We start from the raw sequence: 17,142 nt of genomic DNA on the forward strand, positions 1-17,142 counted from the left end.
GGTTATTTTCAGAGCCACGGCACTGATCCGTTCGTGGTCGCTACTCACTCCGATGGGGGCCAGGGAGCATTTGGTTACTGGATCTATCCGCTGGGAGATGGTAGCTTGGGATATCTTCAACCGGTTTGGATGGCGGTCATGTAATTTGATAGGCAATTAGTTCACCTATCTATTTATTAGCCAGCCGGTTGTGGCGTCTTTTCATGGCTAGTTTGTGTTTCTAGCCCTTTTTGGCTCTGTGTGAGCTTGATTTCCTTTTTTTGCTTTTGGAGACTTTGAAAACTTGTTAGAACTTGTTATTTGGTTAATAAAGGGCCGTATGCATCACTCTAATGCAGAGTCCAGGGAGTCCCCCGTTTCGAAAAACTCACATACCTCGGCCACTTCTCTATATTGTACCAGCACAATGTGATCGTATGCACTGCAGAAAAGGAGAATAGGTATTATAATAAATAGTAGTAGTCACTCTTCTTTGCCTAGAAAAATGGTTGCAACATTTCCTAGATAGCAAATGAATAGCATGTACTCCTTTCGTTCCTAAATATTTGTCTTTTTAGAGATTTTAAATGGATTACCACGTACGGATGTATATAGACATATTTTAAAGTGTAGATTCACCCATTTTGCTTCGTATGTAGTCACTTGTTGAAATCACTAGAAAGACAAATATTTAGGAACGGAGGGAGTAGTGCTCAAGCATTTTGGCACAATAGCAACCTAACGGTAACATAAAGTTATAAATGGCAAAGCTGATCTTACGGTTCCAGCATCCATAAGCATCGTCTCTGAAAATACGGATTTTGCTCTCCATGAGCATAGTAGCAACTCAGAGCATCAACGTTTCCAACATGTTATGATATGAAAATGTCATATATAAGATTAAGTGCTAAGTGTGCTGATTAATAACTAATTTTTAAGTTCTACTAACAAAATGTTCTGCAAAATTCATTCATACATAATGACCAGGTTAACCATACAATATCTTATTTCTAGGATACGTATTAGCACTGCTGTGACAGCTAAGATATCACACAACATATATAGACACAGGTATTGGTAAAAAAAAGAACAAGCCCAATACACTGTTTGCAAGATCAGTAGCTGTAAGACTTGTGTCACTTGCACTGTTTCTCATAAATTAATCTTTGGAGTTAAATATTCAAATTCTGAACCAACAATTGGTATAGTTATTTTCTTGTTGCCTTGTCCCAATTCCGATGTGTCGCCTAACAGAGCAATAAACACTATACAGTAAAGCAACCTGGGCAAATATATACAGTTAAGAACTACTCACTCCGTTTCTAAATATAAGACCTTTTAGAGATTTCAATATAGACTACATACGAATGTATATAGATATATTTTAGAGTGTAGATTCACACATTTTTGCTCCGTATGTACTCCATGTAGGAATCTCTAAAAGATCTTATATTTAGGAACAGAGGGAGTATACATGAATATGTGTAAATGTTCAACACATTCAGCTAAATGGATGTGAATGATCTGATTAATTTGTGATACTTGATTTGCCATGAAACATCGATCACACAGACTGTACAATTATGTTGCTACTTCTTGCAAAGATGATGCATTAATAGAAGGGACATGCACACCCAGTCCGAGATGTCCTGACAGGCGGCACCCTCTCTTGTTGGCAAGACTGTATTGACAAGACGAAAATAATTGGAATACAGTGACACTATACTGAGCTTTCTGAAGCAAACCTTTAATCGCTCGTGAGCCTCCCCGACAGTTCTTCCATCTTTCTTCCTTCGCCATGCATAACCATCTTTCCGGAAAAACCGATTCACACGGCGATTATAAAGGAATAGTGAGCCACCTAGAGAACAAATGATATTGTTATTGTACACAAATAAAGATAGAAGTAAAAGCAAATTTCTCAAAATTAAGGAGATGTACTTACTGGGTGGCTTATTTGGTGGCTCATGGGTGATATGAAGCTGCTCATGATTCAACAAGATATAGTAAACTTCAGAAGGCTTTAACCACCTGCTCCTTGCTTCTTTGAGAAGCACGTTGATGTCAAAACCTATGAGAGAAAGACTAAAAGATAAGATAAAGCAGTAGTAGGTTTTGTACCAAGCCCAATATTAAGGTAACCTTTAGCTATGCATGAGTTCAAGCAATCAACCATCCTCTCCTCCAAACAATGATACCATCTAAAGTTGGGAGCTTAAGCATGACCTAGGATTAGTGAAATCCTAACACAAGAGTGATGCTCCTCAACAAATCACAATGAAAATAATATTTATGCTTTCAAAAGATTATATTCTACACTTGATCAGAAATTAAAATGAAAACATTTAATACTTCGAACCCTAGGTCATGGAAAACAAGCTGATCCAAACTGATCAAACCATCTTGAGCAACAATTAGACTCTTCTTTGATTAAACAGTAGCGGGTACCACCATTGCCCTTGTAGGAATTAAAAATGGAAAACATAAAAAAGAAAAAAAAAGGTCCGGGCTATCAGCTACAGACCAAAATTTTTATCAAACGCCACAACAATAATTGAAGGGCCCAAAAGAAATATTTCCAGGTGAAATAAAAAAAAATCCAGCGTTAAAGGGGTTTCACCTAATGTGCCTTTTTCTTGGCTCCAATGATGTTTCTCTGAAGGACGACATTCTTCCTCTATCGGATCCACCCACTGTAAGTTACTTCTAGGAAACCTTGGGTGCTTGTCAATGGCATTGTTGATCGCTGACTCTGCTGCCCTCCAGTCTGATTCAGTGGTAGCTCCAATTTGTGCAGCAATGTACTGGAGAGTTAAAAGGTGCTCAATTCCGGCTAGCATGTTTTCATACTTCTCCCCGATATGGGCGTTGAAACCTAGCTTGAGCCTACGAAGATTGGGCATGGTTCCTGCCATGAAAGACATGCAAAGTACACCACATCTAAACTTGAAATACTTGAGAACGGAGAATGCCCTGTCGCTGAAGACGATCCTTCCCCCAGGAGCTGTCTGAACAGACAGCCAAAGAACTGTGAGAGAAGGTAATCCTGTGAGGATAGCAATATCACTCATCGGCAGTTCTCTGACAGCAACTTTCATAATGCAGATTTTGTGGAGTTGTCCGATGCACTTGGGAAGTCTGGACAAGATGCAAATGTGCGGCAGCAACTCAAGTCTCTCGAGAAAGATGGGGGCCTACATGCCGCTTGAAACATCAAAAAGAACCACCGTTCCAGCAGTACCAGCAGCCAGAGTGAGAGATTTGAGGTTACAAAGTTTCCCAAGTAAAGAGGCCAGAGCTATCAGATTTCTTTTCAAATGTTCACTAGAGAGTGATGAAGAAAATGGGAGATGAAGATCCCTCAGGTTTGTCAGCTCACCAAGGTCCCATAGGTTGTCTTCAGAGCTATTGCCAAGGTCAAAATACATGAGTGTACGTAGAGATCTGATGCACCCAATCCCACTAGGTAGATTTGCACCTCGAAGACAAAGATGCAACAAGCTCGGAAGTCTAACAATGTCCAGTGGAATATCAAGTACCTGTGTGTTTATTTCCAGTGTTTCTAGGTGTTTCATCCCTTCAATCTTATCTGGTAGCTTTACAGTGACATTACATGTGACCTGCAAATATCTCAACCGAAAAAGTTCACAAATTCCTGTGAGGTTCAATGTCTTGGTTCCAGTATCATCCCAAAGATGAAGTATTAGAACTCGAAGAAGCTTAAACACCACGAATGAAGGCATGCAGTTAAACAGGCCAGAAAAGAAAAGTGATCGAACTTGCGATAATCTGGTGCTTTCTGGTGTAGTTGCACATGTTGCACTGCCGAAGTGGAGCGACAATCGACGAACTTTATCAGCAAGTGGTATTGTTGTTTGCGAATAATCCACTACAGTGATGAAGTTCTCTTCAACGGACTTGTATGTAATGAGATGAAGTACCAGCTGGTGTACTGAATAAGACAACGACTCAAAATCGCAGCTGATATCCATAACTTGGATAAGGCCCATACTGACAAGTTCATCAAAATAGCTCCCGGCAACTTCCTCCATGTCTTGACCTTCGTTTGCACATATAAAACCATCAGCCACCCATTGCTTCACTACGTCATATTTCAAGAATAGATAGCCCTCTGGATATGTACTAAGATGGAGCAGACATGTCTTCAAATAATGTGGAAGACTAATGAAGCAAATGTTCAATATTCGTCCCATAAACCCTTCCATGCTAGGATTTGCCCCGAAAATGGAACCAGAAGAATTCTGTGTACTGCCCCATTGCTCTAGCTTCTCAGGTTGGCTTGCTAAAATTCTGGCTACAATGATGATTGCTAGTGGCAAGCCACCACAACTTCTCATAATCTGAGGTATAACATCATCAAATTGTTGAGGACTTTGATTTCCTGGGACAAGCATTCGTTGGAGCAGTAATTTCTCTGAGTCATCATCACTAAGAGGTTCCATTTTAAAAATATGCTCAGGGCAAAAACAGCGACATGCGAGAGCTACTTCCATAATTTCTGTCGTAGTTATTATTCTGCTGCAACTATTACTCTGTGGAAAAGCGCGACTAACCACATCCCATAGTGATGTAGCCCATGAGTCATCAATTATAACAAAGTACCTGACAAATATTTTGTACATAGCATGCCTGTTAGTAAAACACCGAAAGGACAATAGAAAATAGAAAAAATGTTCAAAAATAGTAACATTTAAGTTTTTTCAAGAGCATCAGTTTTTTAGGGTGATTCAGAGAATTCTAGTGTACCGTGCAGTACATTGACTTCTGTGATTTTCAATGTGATGTCAGGACACCTGTTTCATTGAATGTCAATTCTTTTTATGAATAGATAATCTTTATGGTACTCCTTAGATAGTATAATTAGCCTGACAAAAATTACATTGGCACTGTTAGGTTAACAGAGATACATCAACCGAGAAACCCATAACAAACGGCAATGGCGGAATTCCTAGATGTTGACTCTTCTTTTTTTTCTGTTTCTTTTTGTAAGAACAGTAGGGAGAGTGCCTAATCTCTTTACAGGATCTCTACTACAAAGCAATATAATAAATTTTAACAAACCAACAAACTTATGTATTTTCAGTATATCCTCTAAGGGAGAGTGGAGTTTCTGTTTTCAGAATTCTGCTGGAAAGCAGTCCTGAGAAGCAACATGGCTGCTCAAGATGCTGGCAATTTCTAAGTGCCAGAAGCTGAAGCCCAAATAAACAGGGTTTAACTGGGAAACAAAGTAATTTGGCGCATCTGTAAGCCCTTGACACATCTGATGTCTCCTTGTGTGGCTTGCGGCATCGGATGCACTGTCGGGTCCACCTGAACTACTTTTGCACATTATTCAAGTGGAAGTAGATAATTGAAATGCTGTTGTAAGTTGATTTTCTCAATGGACTTACATGATGACACGGTAACTCCAAAGAAAATGGACCAATGTTGTGAAACAAAATGTGCATATAACTGGACAACGATTAATACATGTCTGCTCCACAAAGCGAAAATCTGTGAATAGATGAAGCTACTAAGATAAGATAGCAGTAAATGAAATGGCTACAGAGGACTGTTACCTCTTGTCTTGTAGATATTCCCTGAGGTCGTTGATCAGGTGGCGCATCTCGCCATGGTTTGGAGGTTGGTGCGGCCGAACTTGGAAGAGTATGTTCCTGAGAATACCCCTCATATCGGGTTTTTGGGCTGTCCGCACAAATGCCCCACACTCGAATTGTCCACAGAGCTTACCCCACAACTTTAAGGCAAGAGTGGTCTTGCCGATTCCTGCAACACCCACAATGGACACCACCTTGAGCTGCTCCTCTCCATTGATCAACCACCTCTCAAGCTCATCCGTTGGGCCTTCTATGCCAACAAGATCATCAGCATCTGACCAAATACTTGGAAGCTCATGGCCAATACGTGAGAATCCAGGACTGGAGGCGCAATCATCAAACTTGTACCGCTGGTATCGCTGAATCGCCTCCTGCGCTCGAGTCCTGAATTCTGAAATCTTGTCAGTGATCCATGGGCGCCACCTCCGCCTCTCTCGAAGACATTTAATCTTTACCCGAGAAATTTTTTTATTCTTGTGGCGAGCAGCTCTGCAGATCTTGGCACGGCCATGAGCATGGAGGAATTGGTCGGCAAAGTCGTCCATGTTGTAGGAAAGCTCGCGCACTTCCTTCATCCAATACCTCGCAGCCATAGGAGGTTCCTGCGGCGCATCTGAGAGCTTCAGCATTAATTTGTATAGGATGCAAAGGTCGGTCGTGAGCTGCTCGATCTCATCCATCAGAGCGCCCCGCAGAACCCAGTGTCTGGTCGCCAAGAGCTCATCGAGCTTCCGTGGAAGGGAGCCCATGGCGCCCAGCGAGGCACTGACTGGACTCCCCTCCATGGCTGCCGCTCTCTGTCACCAAGAAAAGAAAGAAACAGATCAAATCAGATGCAAATCAGGCTGCAAGTGGGACTGTCCGCGGGAAGCCCGCATCCGCCCAACATCCGCCGCATAGTATAAGTGGAAGACATGCATCTGCCCACATATTTTTACACGGGATAAGTGGGTTTAGCGGGCAACCCACATCCAACCTGACTGAAAGTAATGTTCATGCACTCAAATAACAGCAGAGTACATGCACGCCAGGCAGCATAGTACAAATACTCAATTGTTCATGTTCATGCATACTGAATAGTGATCGTACGAGCTTAGGCAAGTTACCTGAAGCTGGACATCGTGCACCGACATACAGCAAGTACATATCATTACAACATGCTGTTGAGCAGTATATGAATTACAGTAAAACTAGAGGCTACAACCTGCCATCCTTTATTTGCAGTATAAGACTAAAGACAAGATCAAGTGCAATAGACTAGAGGCTATAGAAAGATGGATTTTTTTTCCAGCTCTTCAAGATCTTCCATCACCATCAACCTGCCATCCTTTCTTCGAGTAGCAAACTAGCAACCCATATTTATATCAGAGAAAACATTAACAAATGACTGGATATGTAGTCTACATAGAGCCATTACACAAAATAAAAACTGCTACATGTTGCATCGATTGAATTACAGCTAAACTGAACTGATGGGAGTTAAGGGAGATGTTTTCTGTTAACAGAACTGAACTGGACTACTGTATGAGTAATACATGCAGCTCTGTTAGGCATGTAGTGCTGCTGTACTATCTTAGGTACACAGGCAGGATGATTCTTTATCAAATGCTGCTCTTTTTTCCTTACAAAGGCAAGTAGAACATTTGTATCAGCAAGACAAAAGTATGTCAAACAGTACTACTTCACTCGCTGTTTGCCGAAGAACCTAAACAGTTCAGGGGAATTCAGATAAGTCGCCATGAAGTTCTAGCCCAAAATACCTACCTCCAGTTAACAAGATTTGTGTTATTTTACACATAGGTACCACTCAACTTTATCATTGCTCATGTGCAGAACTGATATTCTGGTCGCGCCGTTCTCAGAGAAGAAGGTGTTTGATGCTATTGCACAGATGAAAAACAATAAGGCTCCCGGACCGGATGGATTCTCGGTCGAGTTTTATAAAAAGTGTTGGCACATTATTAAGGGGGATTTGTTACCTATGTTTCATGATCTGTTCTCTGGACAACTTCACTTATTTCATTTGAACTTTGGAACTATCACATTGCTTCCTAAGAAAACGGATGCGGTGAGAATTGAACGGTTCAGGCCGATCTACCTCCTTAATGTTAGTTTCAAAATCTTCACCAAGGTCGGGACTAATAGGCTCACACAGATTGCGCATTCTGTGGTGCAGCAATCCCAAACTGCTTTCATGCCGGACAGAAACATCCTTGAAGGGGTGGTCGTCCTTCATGAAACGCTTCATGAAATTCATTCCAAAAAATTAGACGGAGTAATTTTTAAGGTGGATTTTGAGAAAGCGTACGATAAGGTCAAATGGCCATTCCTCCAACAGGCTTTGCGTATGAAAGGTTTTGATGAAGCCTGGCGTCGGCAGGTTGAATCATTTACGCAAAAAGGAAGTGTGGGAATTAAAGTGAATGACGACATAGGTCATTACTTTCAGACACATAAAGGCCTAAGACAAGGAGATCCGATGTCCCCTATCCTGTTTTACATTGTGGTGGATATGTTAGCAATTTTGATAGGAAGGGCTAAGGAGAATGGTCAAGTAGGTGGCTTGGTACCTCATCTTGTTGATGGAGGTGTATCCATCCTTCAGTACGCTGATGATACAATCATCTTTATGGAGCATGACTTGACCAAGGCGAGAAATATGAAGCTGGTGTTATGCCTTTTTGAACAATTGTCCAGGTTAAAGATTAACTTTCATAAGAGCGAGTTGTTCTGCTTTGGTAGAGCCAAAGAAGAACAAGAGGCTTATAGGCAATTGTTTGGGTGTGAGTTGGGGGATTTACCTTTCTCGTACCTAGCTATTCCAATCCACCATCGTAGGCTAAGAAACAGAGAATGGAAGTGCATCGAGGACCGATTTGAGAAGAAACTAAGTTGCCGGAAGGGTAAGCTCATGTCTTACGGAGGCCGATTAATTCTGATTAATTCGGTGCTTACGAGTATGCATATGTTTCTCTTATCGTTCTTTGAGGTCCCAGTCGGTGTTAGGAAAAGACTGGACTTCTATCGATCGCGTTTCTTTTGGCAGGGTGATGAACTTAAAAGAAAATACAGGCTTACTAAATGGGATATCATCCGTAGACCGAAGGACCAAGGGGGTCTTGGTATTGAGAATCTTGAGGTCAAAAACAGATGCCTTCTTAGTAAGTGGCTGTGGAAGCTCTCTTCTGAGACTGATGCCACGTGGGCACAGATCCTTCGCAGCAAGTACCTCCAGACAAAAACTTTGTCCCAGGTCACAGTCAGGCCGACTGACTCGCCCTTTTGGAAAGGACTGATGAAAGTCAAACAGTCCTTGTTTAATAGAACAAAGTTTGTTGTTGGAAACGGCGCTAGTACACGCTTCTGGGAGGATACTTGGCTAGGCGAGACACCCTTGGCCATTCAATATCCGTCTTTATATCGTATTGCTCAACGACGTGAGGTTTTCATTGCAACGGTATTTCAATCTATCCCCCTTAATATTCAGTTTAGACGGTCGCTAGCGGGCAATCGTTGGGAAGAATGGCTCTAGTTAGAAGACTGATGGAGGTTCAGCTTTCCAAACAACCTGATGAGTTACGCTGGAATCTGACTAGGTCGGGAGTATTCACAGTTAAATCAATGTATATTGATGTTATTAATTTGACCTCCATTCCCACATCCAAGAACGTCTGGGATGTCAAAGTTCCATTGAAAATAAAAGTGTTTATGTGATTTGTCCATAAACAAGTTATTTTAACCAAGGACAATTTAATAAAGCGTAATTGGACAGGACCTACTAGGTGTAGTTTCTGTGATCGGGATGAGACGATCAAACACCTCTTTCTTGATTGCCCGTTGACCAAAGTCCTTTGGCGGACGGTCCACATTGCTTTTAATATTACTCCACCGAATTCTGTCAATGCGTTACTTGGGACATGGCTTAATGGGATTGAGCCAGACTTAGCGAGACACATTCGGGTTGGAGTTTGCGCTTTGATGTGGACTATCTGAAATTGCAGAAATGACTTGGTTTTTAACAGAACATCACGTATTCATTTTTTGCAGGTTATTTTCAGAGCCACGGCACTGATCCGTTCGTGGTCGCTACTCACTCCGATGGGGGCCAGGGAGCATTTGGTTACTGGATCTATCCGCTGGGAGATGGTAGCTTGGGATATCTTCAACCGGTTTGGATGGCGGTCATGTAATTTGATAGGCAATTAGTTCACCTATCTATTTATTAGCCAGCCGGTTGTGGCGTCTTTTCATGGCTAGTTTGTGTTTCTAGCCCTTTTTGGCTCTGTGTGAGCTTGATTTCCTTTTTTTGCTTTTGGAGACTTTGAAAACTTGTTAGAACTTGTTATTTGGTTAATAAAGGGCCGTATGCATCACTCTAATGCAGAGTCCGGGGAGTCCCCCGTTTCGAAAAACTCACATACCTCGGCCACTTCTCTATATTGTACCAGCACAATGTGATCGTATGCACTGCAGAAAAGGAGAATAGGTATTATAATAAATAGTAGTAGTCACTCTTCTTTGCCTAGAAAAATGGTTGCAACATTTCCTAGATAGCAAATGAATAGCATGTACTCCTTTCGTTCCTAAATATTTGTCTTTTTAAAGATTTTAAATGGATTACCATGTACGGATGTATATAGACATATTTTAAAGTGTAGATTCACCCATTTTGCTTCGTATGTAGTCACTTGTTGAAATCACTAGAAAGACAAATATTTAGGAACGGAGGGAGTAGTGCTCAAGCATTTTGGCACAATAGCAACCTAACGGTAACATAAAGTTATAAATGGCAAAGCTGATCTTACGGTTCCAGCATCCATAAGCATCGTCTCTGAAAATACGGATTTTGCTCTTCATGAGCATAGTAGCAACTCAGAGCATCAACGTTTCCAACATGTTATGATATGAAAATGTCATATATAAGATTAAGTGCTAAGTGTGCTGATTAATAACTAATTTTTAAGTTCTACTAACAAAATGTTCTGCAAAATTCATTCATACATAATGACCAGGTTAACCATACAATATCTTATTTCTAGGATACGTATTAGCACTGCTGTGACAGCTAAGATATCACACAACATATATAGACACAGGTATTGGTAAAAAAAAAGAACAAGCCCAATACACTGTTTGCAAGATCAGTAGCTGTAAGACTTGTGTCACTTGCACTGTTTCTCATAAATTAATCTTTGGAGTTAAATATTCAAATTCTGAACCAACAATTGGTATAGTTATTTTCTTGTTGCCTTGTCCCAATTCCGATGTGTCGCCTAACAGAGCAATAAACACTATACAGTAAAGCAACCTGGGCAAATATATACAGTTAAGAACTACTCACTCCGTTTCTAAATATAAGACCTTTTAGAGATTTCAATATAGACTACATACGGATGTATATAGATATATTTTAGAGTGTAGATTCACACATTTTTGCTCCGTATGTACTCCATGTAGGAATCTCTAAAAGATCTTATATTTAGGAACAGAGGGAGTATACATGAATATGTGTAAATGTTCAACACATTCAGCTAAATGGATGTGAATGATCTGATTAATTTGTGATACTTGATTTGCCATGAAACATCGATCACACAGACTGTACAATTATGTTGCTACTTCTTGCAAAGATGATGCATTAATAGAAGGGACATGCACACCCAGTCCGAGATGTCCTGACAGGCGGCACCCTCTCTTGTTGGCAAGACTGTATTGACAAGACGAAAATAATTGGAATACAGTGACACTATACTGAGCTTTCTGAAGCAAACCTTTAATCGCTCGTGAGCCTCCCCGACAGTTCTTCCATCTTTCTTCCTTCGCCATGCATAACCATCTTTCCGGAAAAACCGATTCACACGGCGATTATAAAGGAATAGTGAGCCACCTAGAGAACAAATGATATTGTTATTGTACACAAATAAAGATAGAAGTAAAAGCAAATTTCTCAAAATTAAGGAGATGTACTTACTGGGTGGCTTATTTGGTGGCTCATGGGTGATATGAAGCTGCTCATGATTCAACAAGATATAGTAAACTTCAGAAGGCTTTAACCACCTGCTCCTTGCTTCTTTGAGAAGCACGTTGATGTCAAAACCTATGAGAGAAAGACTAAAAGATAAGATAAAGCAGTAGTAGGTTTTGTACCAAGCCCAATATTAAGGTAACCTTTAGCTATGCATGAGTTCAAGCAATCAACCATCCTCTCCTCCAAACAATGATACCATCTAAAGTTGGGAGCTTAAGCATGACCTAGGATTAGTGAAATCCTAACACAAGAGTGATGCTCCTCAACAAATCACAATGAAAATAATATTTATGCTTTCAAAAGATTATATTCTACACTTGATCAGAAATTAAAATGAAAACATTTAATACTTCGAACCCTAGGTCATGGAAAACAAGCTGATCCAAACTGATCAAACCATCTTGAGCAACAATTAGACTCTTCTTTGATTAAACAGTAGCGGGTACCACCATTGCCCTTGTAGGAATTAAAAATGGAAAACATAAAAAAGAAAAAAAAAGGTCCGGGCTATCAGCTACAGACCAAAATTTTTATCAAACGCCACAACAATAATTGAAGGGCCCTAAAGAAATATTTCCAGGTGAAATAAAAAAAATCCAGCGTTAAAGGGGTTTCACCTAATGTGCCTTTTTCTTGGCTCCAATGATGTTTCTCTGAAGGACGACATTCTTCCTCTATCGGATCCACCCACTGTAAGTTACTTCTAGGAAACCTTGGGTGCTTGTCAATGGCATTGTTGATCGCTGACTCTGCTGCCCTCCAGTCTGATTCAGTGGTAGCTCCAATTTGTGCAGCAATGTACTGGAGAGTTAAAAGGTGCTCAATTCCGGCTAGCATGTTTTCATACTTCTCCCCGATATGGGCGTTGAAACCTAGCTTGAGCCTACGAAGATTGGGCATGGTTCCTGCCATGAAAGACATGCAAAGTACACCACATCTAAACTTGAAATACTTGAGAACGGAGAATGCCCTGTCGCTGAAGACGATCCTTCCCCCAGGAGCTGTCTGAACAGACAGCCAAAGAACTGTGAGAGAAGGTAATCCTGTGAGGATAGCAATATCACTCATCGGCAGTTCTCTGACAGCAACTTTCATAATGCAGATTTTGTGGAGTTGTCCGATGCACTTGGGAAGTCTGGACAAGATGCAAATGTGCGGCAGCAACTCAAGTCTCTCGAGAAAGATGGGGGCCTACATGCCGCTTGAAACATCAAAAAGAACCACCGTTCCAGCAGTACCAGCAGCCAGAGTGAGAGATTTGAGGTTACAAAGTTTCCCAAGTAAAGAGGCCAGAGCTATCAGATTTCTTTTCAAATGTTCACTAGAGAGTGATGAAGAAAATGGGAGATGAAGATCCCTCAGGTTTGTCAGCTCACCAAGGTCCCATAGGTTGTCTTCAGAGCTATTGCCAAGGTCAAAATACATGAGTGTACGTAGAGATCTGATGCACCCAATCCCACTAGGTAGATTTGCACCTCGAAGACAAAGATGCAACAAGCTCGGAAGTCTAACAATGTCCAGTGGAATATCAAGTACCTGTGTGTTTATTTCCAGTGTTTCTAGGTGTTTCATCCCTTCAATCTTATCTGGTAGCTTTACAGTGACATTACATGTGACCTGCAAATATCTCAACCGAAAAAGTTCACAAATTCCTGTGAGGTTCAATGTCTTGGTTCCAGTATCATCCCAAAGATGAAGTATTAGAACTCGAAGAAGCTTAAACACCACGAATGAAGGCATGCAGTTAAACAGGCCAGAAAAGAAAAGTGATCGAACTTGCGATAATCTGGTGCTTTCTGGTGTAGTTGCACATGTTGCACTGCCGAAGTGGAGCGACAATCGACGAACTTTATCAGCAAGTGGTATTGTTGTTTGCGAATAATCCACTACAGTGATGAAGTTCTCTTCAACGGACTTGTATGTAATGAGATGAAGTACCAGCTGGTGTACTGAATAAGACAACGACTCAAAATCGCAGCTGATATCCATAACTTGGATAAGGCCCATACTGACAAGTTCATCAAAATAGCTCCCGGCAACTTCCTCCATGTCTTGACCTTCGTTTGCACATATAAAACCATCAGCCACCCATTGCTTCACTACGTCATATTTCAAGAATAGATAGCCCTCTGGATATGTACTAAGATGGAGCAGACATGTCTTCAAATAATGTGGAAGACTAATGAAGCAAATGTTCAATATTCGTCCCATAAACCCTTCCATGCTAGGATTTGCCCCGAAAATGGAACCAGAAGAATTCTGTGTACTGCCCCATTGCTCTAGCTTCTCAGGTTGGCTTGCTAAAATTCTGGCTACAATGATGATTGCTAGTGGCAAGCCACCACAACTTCTCATAATCTGAGGTATAACATCATCAAATTGTTGAGGACTTTGATTTCCTGGGACAAGCATTCGTTGGAGCAGTAATTTCTCTGAGTCATCATCACTAAGAGGTTCCATTTTAAAAATATGCTCAGGGCAAAAACAGCGACATGCGAGAGCTACTTCCATAATTTCTGTCGTAGTTATTATTCTGCTGCAACTATTACTCTGTGGAAAAGCGCGACTAACCACATCCCATAGTGATGTAGCCCATGAGTCATCAATTATAACAAAGTACCTGACAAATATTTTGTACATAGCATGCCTGTTAGTAAAACACCGAAAGGACAATAGAAAATAGAAAAAATGTTCAAAAATAGTAACATTTAAGTTTTTTCAAGAGCATCAGTTTTTTAGGGTGATTCAGAGAATTCTAGTGTACCGTGCAGTACATTGACTTCTGTGATTTTCAATGTGATGTCAGGACACCTGTTTCATTTAATGTCAATTCTTTTTATGAATAGATAATCTTTATGGTACTCCTTAGATAGTATAATTAGCCTGACAAAAATTACATTGGCACTGTTAGGTTAACAGAGATACATCAACCGAGAAACCCATAGCAAACGGCAATGGCGGAATTCCTAGATGTTGACTCTTCTTTTTTTTCCGTTTCTTTTTGTAAGAACAGTAGGGAGAGTGCCTAATCTCTTTACAGGATCTCTACTACAAAGCAATATAATAAATTTTAACAAACCAACAAACTTATGTATTTTCAGTATATCCTCTAAGGGAGAGTGGAGTTTCTGTTTTCAGAATTCTGCTGGAAAGCAGTCCTGAGAAGCAACATGGCTGCTCAAGATGCTGGCAATTTCTAAGTGCCAGAAGCTGAAGCCCAAATAAACAGGGTTTAACTGGGAAACAAAGTAATTTGGCGCATCTGTAAGCCCTTGACACATCTGATGTCTCCTTGTGTGGCTTGCGGCACCGGATGCACTGTCGGGTCCACCTGAACTACTTTTGCACATTATTCAAGTGGAAGTAGATAATTGAAATGCTGTTGTAAGTTGATTTTCTCAATGGACTTACATGATGACACGGTAACTCCAAAGAAAATGGACCAATGTTGTGAAACAAAATGTGCATATAACTGGACAACGATTAATACATGTCTGCTCCACAAAGCGAAAATCTGTGAATAGATGAAGCTACTAAGATAAGATAGCAGTAAATGAAATGGCTACAGAGGACTGTTACCTCTTGTCTTGTAGATATTCCCTGAGGTCGTTGATCAGGTGGCGCATCTCGCCATGGTTTGGAGGTTGGTGCGGCCGAACTTGGAAGAGTATGTTCCTGAGAATACCCCTCATATCGGGTTTTTGGGCTGTCCGCACAAATGCCCCACACTCGAATTGTCCACAGAGCTTACCCCACAACTTTAAGGCAAGAGTGGTCTTACCGATTCCTGCAACACCCACAATGGACACCACCTTGAGCTGCTCCTCTCCATTGATCAACCACCTCTCAAGCTCATCCGTTGGGCCTTCTATGCCAACAAGATCATCAGCATCTGACCAAATACTTGGAAGCTCATGGCCAATACGTGAGAATCCAGGACTGGAGGCGCAATCATCAAACTTGTACCGCTGGTATCGCTGAATCGCCTCCTGCGCTCGAGTCCTGAATTCTGAAATCTTGTCAGTGATCCATGGGCGCCACCTCCGCCTCTCTCGAAGACATTTAATCTTTACCCGAGAAATTTTTTTATTCTTGTGGCGAGCAGCTCTGCAGATCTTGGCACGGCCATGAGCATGGAGGAATTGGTCGGCAAAGTCGTCCATGTTGTAGGAAAGCTCGCGCACTTCCTTCATCCAATACCTCGCAGCCATAGGAGGTTCCTGCGGCGCATCTGAGAGCTTCAGCATTAATTTGTACAGGATGCAAAGGTCGGTCGTGAGCTGCTCGATCTCATCCATCAGAGCGCCCCGCAGAACCCAGTGTCTGGTCGCCAAGAGCTCATCGAGCTTCCGTGGAAGGGAGCCCATGGCGCCCAGCGAGGCACTGACTGGACTCCCCTCCATGGCTGCCGCTCTCTGTCACCAAGAAAAGAAAGAAACAGATCAAATCAGATGCAAATCAGGCTGCAAGTGGGACTGTCCGCGGGAAGCCCGCATCCGCCCAACATCCGCCGCATAGTATAAGTGGAAGACATGCATCTGCCCACATATTTTTACACGGGATAAGTGGGTTTAGCGGGCAACCCACATCCAACCTGACTGAAAGTAATGTTCATGCACTCAAATAACAGCAGAGTACATGCACGCCAGGCAGCATAGTACAAATACTCAATTGTTCATGTTCATGCATACTGAATAGTGATCGTACGAGCTTAGGCAAGTTACCTGAAGCTGGACATCGTGCACCGACATACAGCAAGTACATATCATTACAACATGCCGTTGAGCAGTATAAGAATTACAGTAAAACTAGAGGCTACAACCTGCCATCCTTTATTTGCAGTATAAGACTAAAGACAGGATCAAGTGCAATAGACTAGAGGCTACAGAAAGATGGATTTTTTTTCCAGCTCTTCAAGATCTTCCATCACCATCAACCTGCCATCCTTTCTTCGAGTAGCAAACTAGCAACCCATATTTATATCAGAGAAAACATTAACAAATGACTGGATATGTAGTCTACATAGAGCCATTACACAAAATAAAAACTGCTACATGTTGCATCGATTGAATTACAGCTAAACTGAACTGATGGGAGTTAAGGGAGATGTTTTCTGTTAACAGAACTGAACTGGACTACTGTATGAGTAATACATGCAGCTCTGTTAGGCATGTAGTGCTGCTGTACTATCTTAGGTACACATGCAGGATGATTCTTTATCAAATGCTGCTCTTTTTTCCTTACAAAGGCAAGTAAAACATTTGTATCAGCAAGACAAAAGTATGTCAAACAGTACTACTTCACTCGCTGTTTGCCGAAGAACCTAAACAGTTCAGGGGAATTCAGATAAGTCGCCATGAAGTTCTAGCCCAAAATACCTACCTCCAGTTAACAAGATTTGTGTTATTTTACACATAGGTACCACTCAACTTTATCATTGCTCATGTGCAGAACTGATATTCTGGTCACGCCGTTCTCAGAGAAGGAGGTGTTTGATGCTATTGCACAGATGAA

At 41.4% G+C, this 17,142-nt stretch overlaps 2 pseudogenes; both read right to left on the minus strand.

The window, feature by feature from the left end:
- Positions 1 to 324: 324 nt before the first annotated feature.
- LOC123138583 (disease resistance protein RGA5-like) lies at positions 325 to 6,385 on the minus strand (annotated as a pseudogene).
- A 3,585-nt stretch (positions 6,386 to 9,970) lies between these two features.
- LOC123138584 (disease resistance protein RGA5-like) lies at positions 9,971 to 16,031 on the minus strand (annotated as a pseudogene).
- Positions 16,032 to 17,142: the final 1,111 nt, after the last annotated feature.

This window comes from Triticum aestivum, chromosome 6B (assembly GCF_018294505.1).
Source record: "Triticum aestivum cultivar Chinese Spring chromosome 6B, IWGSC CS RefSeq v2.1, whole genome shotgun sequence".
Classification (NCBI taxonomy): Eukaryota; Viridiplantae; Streptophyta; class Magnoliopsida; order Poales; family Poaceae; genus Triticum; species Triticum aestivum.